We start from the raw sequence: 8266 nt of genomic DNA, 5'->3' as shown, positions 1-8266 counted from the left end.
GCCAAGGCAGGGATCCTGGAAGTCACTGGTGGCTCTCCTCACGCAGCCTTCCCTAGAAACTTTCCTCACATGAGGGAGGGACCCAACCCAATTCACCACCACTTTAAACTCCTGCATTTAACTCAGAAAAGCCCAGAGGCTCAGCCACAACTCCCACAGGGCAACACACATGGGCACAGCCTGGCCCGGATGTGTCTCTCCGCGGCCAGGCCACCTCCCCTGACAAGAGTGACATGGTGGCGGCAGGGCAGCCTGTGGGGCAGGGGGCCATGCCTTCTAAGCTTCTTTCTTTATTGGAACTTTTAGAGACTGTCCTTAAAAGTATATAACCTCTTTCTAAATGCCAGGAGGAAGCTGAGTTTTTTGTTCCTGTTGCATCACAGATGGCTCTGTCATAGCAAGCAGACTGGAAACACCACGGCCAAACACTGTGCCATGGGGACTGACAACAATTTGCTCCTGGAGCCAGTCCAGGAGATTTTGGAACATAGCATGGTGCTTGTTTCTAAGACCCAGATTGATCTCCTCTACCTATGAGATCCTACCAGGTTGGGACTCTTTACCAAATTAGCTAGGGAAGGAATAAGAGATAACTTAGACCTTCTGTAGCACTAGCGTGGACCAAGGTGTGATTTACACCTCCACATCCCTGAGTCCATCTCTGGAGCCACTCGGTGGTTGGCCATCCTGCCTTATCACCTCACTTTTCAACTGCTCAGGAGAGTTGCAGCAAATCTCATCTTTGGCTCCTAACTCAGGCAGTTCAGCTAGGTGGAAAAATCTGGACTTCCAATGACTTCACTGAGACCACACACAAAGTTTATGGACAAGGCGCTGAATGCAGTTCTCCCAGGATCCAGACTGCACATGGAGTTATCCAGGACTTCCAAAGTTTCTGAAACTTTAGGATTTGTGTTTAAACTTATCATGCTCAGGAATCACACAAACAGCAAGGGAATAGGAAGGACAGAGGGGAAAAAATGAACAAAGTATGCCAGAATCTGTTTGTTATCCTGTATTTTCACAACCTGAGGAATTAATAACCCTCAATAATAAATCTCAGGGGCAGGAGGTGATGTTTTATGGGGACTCATGGAACAAGACGAGGTCTGTATTGTCTGATACTGTGTCATGATGACCTGACACCAGGCTCACATCTCTTGCAACCCTACTGTGAACCTCCCTGTGCTCCAGAGGCAAGAATTTAGCCTGCAGGGAGGGACGTACCCTCACAACCTGGGGGCCTTGAGGCAGGAAGGCATGTGAGAGATCCATTCAGGACGTGCTATAAACAAATGAGCCAATGGACAAAAAGTCAGTTAAGTCCCAAGGATGAGGATTCATACACACACACACACAAGGTGGGGTTTTGTTTTGTTTTTGTGGGGGGGTTGGTGTATAAGTTCCTGAACAGTTCTCAGTGGAGCTGGAGTGATCCACGTACTGAAACTAAACTGACCCTGACTCACCCTGGATTCGTGTTTCTGTTGCTGTCAGCTTGCTGTCCTCTATGGAATATGAGTTGCAAAACACAATTTTATAAAAAAAAAAATACACTGTACAGCCATCTATTTTAAACACAATGTCTATTTTTCATTGCATATTGTAAACCACTTGAGCATTTCTAAAGTGATTCATTCCTTTATCTTCTAAACAAAGAGCTTGTGGCTGTGCAGCGCTGGGAATTTATGTCTAGCAAGTAAAAGGATTTCCAAGTTAGGATTGAAACAAGGATGTAAAGAGGTCACTTGAAAGCAATGTATTCCTAGAATATAATAGTGTTATTGTCTTTTAGGATAATTTACGTATGATTCAACTATACTGTCATGAACAAATATATACCTTCTAGACACACATGAAGTAACAAGGAAAGAAGGAATAACCCTCTTAACAAAATTATCCTCACCTTTCAACTGTACCTTGGCTATTTGTGTACAGCATTTACTTGCAAGAAGTAAATACGCTCAATGACACTTTCATGATGAAACCTTTCAGCTATTGCACCAAGCAATAAGTTTCCTGAACATATAACTAGGTAGGTACATGGAAAGAAATGAAGCTAAATACTTTGATGATAACATGGCTCTTCTGAAGGTTTTCTCAGTCTTGTAATCTTATGGAGTCTGCTGTCTCTAAGTCTATACCTCAACATCCTTTGAGAAATTCTGGCTCTGCACCTCCTGCTGTACTTCCTATGAAGTTACTTCAAGTCCTATAAAGTTACTTAGCCACAAATTAAATAAATAAATAAAAGAAAAAATAAAATTATTTTTCCAATCTATCACATCATTAACATGCACTGCAAATATTTGTTTTTTTCCTCTCTCCTTCCTCAGGAACAAAGCATCATGTTTTTTCTACCAGTCACATTTTTTTTTGTTATTTATTTTCTACCAGTGTTATTTAATAATTATAATATTTGATTTCTTGAACTCACAGTTCCAGGTCTTCCATTTTGTTGTTTTGTCCCAGCTCCTTCATTAGTACACAAACATTTGCAGTTTTTCACTAACCACAATGAGTGCTGTACATGGATAAGGAACAGGAAGATGACCTTTCTGAATGTGAAAAATCTGAACCTCCTGAAAAAAAAAAAAAAAAAAAAAAAAAAAAAAAAAAAAAAAGGAACACAAACCCAGATCAAAATTCCTGTAGAAGAAAATAGAAATAATCAGGGAATCTTGAAAGAACATGAAAGATAAAAATACAATAGAGATTGATTTTTCCAGCAAAGCTTTACCTGGGAGACTAGTGGGCTTTGGGGATTAAGTGTGCATTGTCAAGAAGGGTTTGACTTGTTCCTTGATGAGAGGTTTTAAAATAAGCAGCAGAAAGTCTTTCAGCTATGTCAATAAAAAGGAAATACGAGAATGCAACAAATATTCATTGGGTATGCATTAGAGAAAGAAAACATTCTGAATATGGTATAAAAAAATAAAATTGTCTGGGTTTTCATTTAAAATCCTGATGCTTTACAGAGTAGTGAATATGTATCGAGTCACCATACTTGGAAATATTCAAAACCCTAGTGGATAATTGCCTTGAGCAATTTGTTCTAGGTGACCCTGTTTTGTTGTTTTGTGCAAGGGGCTTGGCATAGATGGTGTCCAGAGGTCCCTTCCAATCATAACCTTTTTGTGATTCAGAGAAGGCAGAGCATGACAGCCAGCAAAGCATGATCTAGGCAATGATCAAAGCTGGAGAAGAGAAGAAAGAAACAGGATCTTCTCTGTCCCGGAATGCAAAAGGAACTGGCACATGAATCTGCAAATCAGATAACACAGATTTTAGCTATCTTTGTCAAGACGGGACTAGAAATGTTTGGCTGTATTATAGCAAAAATGAGTCCTAGCTTTAACAATAGGAAATTAACTTTCTGTGAAATTAATGTTTACAATTTTATCTCAGCAAGATAAAAGTGAAATATTTCCTAGATAAAGGAAATGAAGCAGATCTCGTATGACCAGAGTTCGGTCAAGACTTTGATAGAGCGCCACATGAGGTGTCTTTAGTTAACAATACAGTGATTCAAATAGAAATTACATCAAAACTTTCTAAAGAGGAGATGAGAAGAGGCATCATCAATAGAGATTATATCAGACTTGAAAGAGGTTCATATCATGGAACAGTCTAAGAATAATATTTGTAACCAAGTTTATTGAACAAAACCTCACCCTGGAAAGAGAGTGTGCTCTGATGACATCTGCCACTGAGAGGGAAAGCACTGTCATTGTAAAAAAAAATAAAATAAAATAAAAAAGTAAAATATTTGATAGGAGGTAAGAAACACATGACATCAGTAAGTGACATAATGAAAATAGTAATGTAAAGCCCTGCAATTCAGGACTTACAGCCAGAAATTCTACTTTTTCGGTTGGATATAAGGCAAAAAAGCTGTATACATACTATTTTTTTTAAAAAAAAAAAGCTAAACTCTGTTATTCAAAAATCTTGTGGGATGCATCAAGCCAGGTACATCCAAAAGCAACAAAGCAGTCTTCCTGCCTTTGCCGTAGGTAAGCTCAGACCTTGTGTTAACTCCAGGAGATTTTTGATCATCCAAACTGGAGGAACAGACACTAGATGAAGGATCAGAAAGAAGCAAAATTGTCTTCCAAGTGGGGACAACATAAATCTGATTTGACTTAGCAAAATGAGATTGTTGTGTTTGTTTTCTAGTCACAGACATGGATGATGAAACATCAGAGAAGAAGTAGAGAAGCAATGCTGGCAAAGTGGCTATAAACTGGCTGTGGATAAATTTAGGTTGGACATGAAAGTTTGTGACCGTGGGAGCAGGGAGCTTCTGCTGTTATCCTCTTAGGAAGCTACTGGAAGCAAACAACCTTAACATTTTAAGCACAGGCTTGATCACTTTAGGAAAGCAGTGATAAATTGTGGTTGCCTGGCTTGGCCTGAGGTGGATTAACTGGCCCAGAAAGGCCCTTCTGGTTACATGTTCTTCTATTCACATTTTTTTTCCCCCTCTCTGTACGTGTCAACTAACATCTTAGTGCTTCCCTTCTGCATTTCCCTCTCCAAACAAAGGTCTGGTTTCTGGTGAGCTTAAATTTTTGTAAGTGGATCCAGGGGGTTATGGACAAAGGAACTTTTTTTGGTCTGCTATATTGTTTATTTAATTTTAGCAATCTTTCCAACCTAAAATCAACAGCTCCCCTCAACCTCTATGAGTCAGTGGTAGGTGTTGATGTATTCATTCTCTCCCAAGGGAACTCTGGAGGGGAGGGAAGGGGCTGTCAGACACATTATGCTAATACCCTCTACTCAAAAAATAAGGAAAAGAGAGGTAAATACACAATAGCTGGGGTAAGACTGAACTTAGGTGAACCAGAATTTGAGAGGTTGTGGTCAGAAGAGATTCACCTGTGGGTGTGTGATCTTGTCTAGTTCTGCACTGTGGTGGCAGATGGGATCCTGAAGCAAGGCTTTCACACAGATTCCCTCCTCCTTGCTCCTCTCTGTGATCACTGCCTTGCTCTCCCTGCTTTTGCCATCTCAGGTGCAAGCTCCTCAGCTTCTTCTCTGCTATTATGAATCTTTTAGTTCCACTCAAAGCCCCAAATGTGATCTTTTTTCTTTTGCTTTTTCACTCCTTTTTTTCTACTATGTGTAACACCTTAGGTTCATTTACTTTTCCTCTGCCACCAGCAAAGCTTCCCATTTCCCTTTGCATCCTTTATTTCCTCCAACTGTCTTCTACAACCACTCCATGGGACAGTTTCTCCTCTTTATCTTAAAAAAAGTACAGGATAAGCCCAGGATCTGGGCACATCTAACACACCATCATACTCTGGCTTTTCCATCTTGCTGAAGCTCTGAGCAGTGCTGGTAAATGCCCTGGTGAAGGCACATCCTTCTCTAGGCTCCAGCTGCATTTTGCACTGGATAGTGTCAGTGTGCCATAGTGGGTAAAAGGTGCTGCAGCTGATGTTTGGTTTTCCAGAACCTCCAAAAGCCTGGGGAGAAGTAGCAAACCTCCTGTTTAAGTGCTCCAGAGACTGGAGACATGGAGAAATCCTTCATGAGCAAACGTGCACCATGACCTTCTCCAGCAGTGTTCACACAGGTGCAACTATTTTTGGCCAAAGACAGAGGCAAAGTGCATCAAACAGAGCAGAGTTCTCATCTTATTATTTCTCTTCACTGAGTTAGATGAGCCACTTTTCTCCAAGACAGACTCTGGTGCAGGATTAATGGTGGTTCTCACCACAGACCTCTTCCTACAGGCAGCAAGGATGAGACAGCGGCATGCCACAGGGCAGGCAACACGAACCTCAGATGTGTGTAGGCAAAAACACCACTGTAGTGATCTGGCTCCTGGCCTTCACACTACTTCAGCCACTCTGAACTGCAAAAACCATCAATGAATTTTGTATGGCAACCTCAGACATATGGTCCCTGCAGTGTAGACAAAGCTTGCTTTAACCCACACACCTGTTCCAGAGCCAAAGGAGGATTCTAGCTTTGAAGCAACATCACTGTCAAATAATGACTTTTTGGCTCTTTCCATTGTACAGTTGGGACTTACTTGTAATGCTCTGCTACCACTGACCTGCCTGACCCCATGCCTGGGAGGCTAGTTTCAAGATGTGGTTTGTCTACAGCCTGAAGGTGTCCAGGCTTACATCCATGCCCCATTTCCCATAAGCCCAAGGAGAGCAAAGTGCAAGATAAGAAAAGCATATTTAGGAAAACATCATACTTCTGAAGAAGTCAGTAGTCATAAAGATGGCTGCAGTCATAATGTAGGGACATTATTACTAAAAACACAGCCAAAATCCAGGGACAATGAGAGGTGAATCACACAACAATCATTCAGAGAAGGGGGGAGCACACGTATGGGAGTAAGTTGTGTCCAGAGCATGGATGAGAAAGGACATTCATTAAAAAAAAAATGTAAGAAGTGCTCAGATCTGACTTTAGACCTATTCTTAAGATCTTCATGCAGAATTGCCTGCTTCAGGACATGTGACAGCTTCTAACAAATACAAGTCAGGAAGTAATTTTCCAAGGCAGGGCAAGGAAAGAAATACATTATCCTACAACTGTGGCCCGTTCTCCCATTTTCCTATGCATTTCCTCACTTGAAGATAAGATTTCATAGCTTTCTGAAAGGCATGATTTTATCCAGCTTCTGGGAAAGAGAAAAGGTCAAAGAAAAGTCCTTTTCCAGACAGTTGTGATGAGCAGTGACTGGGTTAGCCTGTATGAAAACTGTTCCTATGTCTCTGTAGCCACTTGCAGTGCCCAGTGCCACATAAGAAGAAGTCCCCTTGCCCTGCTTTTGCCACAGAAGTCTGTCACCTTTGATGCCCTGAGCATCCCTTTGCAATCTGGATTGCAGTGCTAGAGGGGACAGATGGAAAGAACAAACAAAGCTCCCCTTGGCTATTTGTGTACTATAAATAATATATTTTTAAAGCTGGAAGGGAGCCCAGAAGGCGTTTTTCGGTCTTGGCCACTGGTCCCAGGGGAGGTGATGGTTCTAGTGGGGTTTGGGGCTTAAGGGGAAGCCTCAGACAGCTCCTGCAACATGACAGGATTTTTCCAGATTTTGCTTTTCACTGGAGCGAATCATTCAAAAATATTTAAAGAGAAGGGCTTAATTCCGCTGCTTCTGGGGGTTACACCAGGGCAGCCAAAGGACACGCACCCAGCCAACAGCCCCTGAATTGTTTGGTTAGGAATTAGTGTGTGCATGCACACGTGTGGGAGGGACTGGGGGGCCACGGAGGGGTCGCTGAAACTTCAGCTTTGTTTTTTGTCAAAACAGATCGCACGTGGATGGCAAGCAGGTTTGCATGGGAGGGGCTGGGGGACACGGACAAATTACTTAGCTGGGCCCTGGCTGGGGCTGGAGATACTATTAGCTCATAGAACAGCTAGCTTTTTCTGGAGGAAAAAGAAGAAAAGAGCTACCCCATCTCTCCCAAGAGGACTCCACAAGCCCAGGGAAGGATATAGCCTCTCCCTGCTCCTCCCAGGGGTTCCCCACTCCATCCTCCCCAATCTTCCTTTCCTCTTCCCCTATTCAAGCCACCCTGGTTTGAAACCTCATCTTTGCTACACCACCCACTATCCTTTTTGCTATCCATATTCACCTTTTCTGGCTTTCATATTGTTCCTCTTCTCTTTTTCTTCTCTATTAGCTCCTCTTACCTTTCCCACACCTCACAGATTTTCTTCTATAGGTCTCCTTTGCCTCCCTTCTGCCCTTCCCTTCTCTTCCTAAATTATAGTCATACCATGGATTGATATGTTCAATCCCAGATGAAGGATTGAGCTGCTTCTTACCTCTGCAAAAGGAGAAAAATCCACATTTGCCAAGACCTTCCCAAGCCCATAGGATCAAGTACAACTACCCCCAGCACAGAAGGAGCATCTGGGAGCTCTGTGCAGATTTATGCCCTACACCAAGATCAGCTGTGCTGGATCTCAGCTGGAGACTGAGGCTGAGCTATTTCAATGTGTGCCAGCTGGTGACTGTTACAAGTTCAGCTGCTTTTGCTGGAGTACTACATCCTCCTCTTCAGGTTTGGCTGATGACTTCTCTTCATAGTGCTGAGCACACAGTGCTGTTTTTTTTTTTTTAATATATATATATATTTTTTAAAAAGCTCATTTCTGCATGTGCATTCATCTATTTGGATTGAAACATGGTGATGTGTTGCATTTGTTGTGCTCAGAATTTATTCCAAAAATTCCAAGTTATTCCAAAACACAGAAATGCATGAAATAAGAGATG

The 8266-nt window shown here is 42.1% G+C and overlaps 1 long non-coding RNA gene across 1 annotated transcript; it reads right to left on the bottom strand.

Moving 5' to 3' along the window:
- Window positions 1–4015: 4015 nt before the first annotated feature.
- On the bottom strand, window positions 4016–7943 carry LOC311435973. The gene is made up of 2 exons (XR_014692512.1): window positions 7816–7943; window positions 4016–5869 (listed from the first exon to the last, which is right to left on the bottom strand). It is a non-coding gene; the product is annotated as an uncharacterized lncRNA (long non-coding RNA).
- Between the last annotated feature and the right edge of the window lie 323 nt (window positions 7944–8266).

The sequence above is a fragment of the Aythya ferina genome, assembly GCF_964211825.1.
Source record: "Aythya ferina genome assembly, chromosome: 4".
In the NCBI taxonomy this organism is placed as follows: domain Eukaryota; kingdom Metazoa; phylum Chordata; class Aves; order Anseriformes; family Anatidae; genus Aythya; species Aythya ferina.
This window is presented reverse-complemented; position numbering and strand designations above follow the sequence as displayed.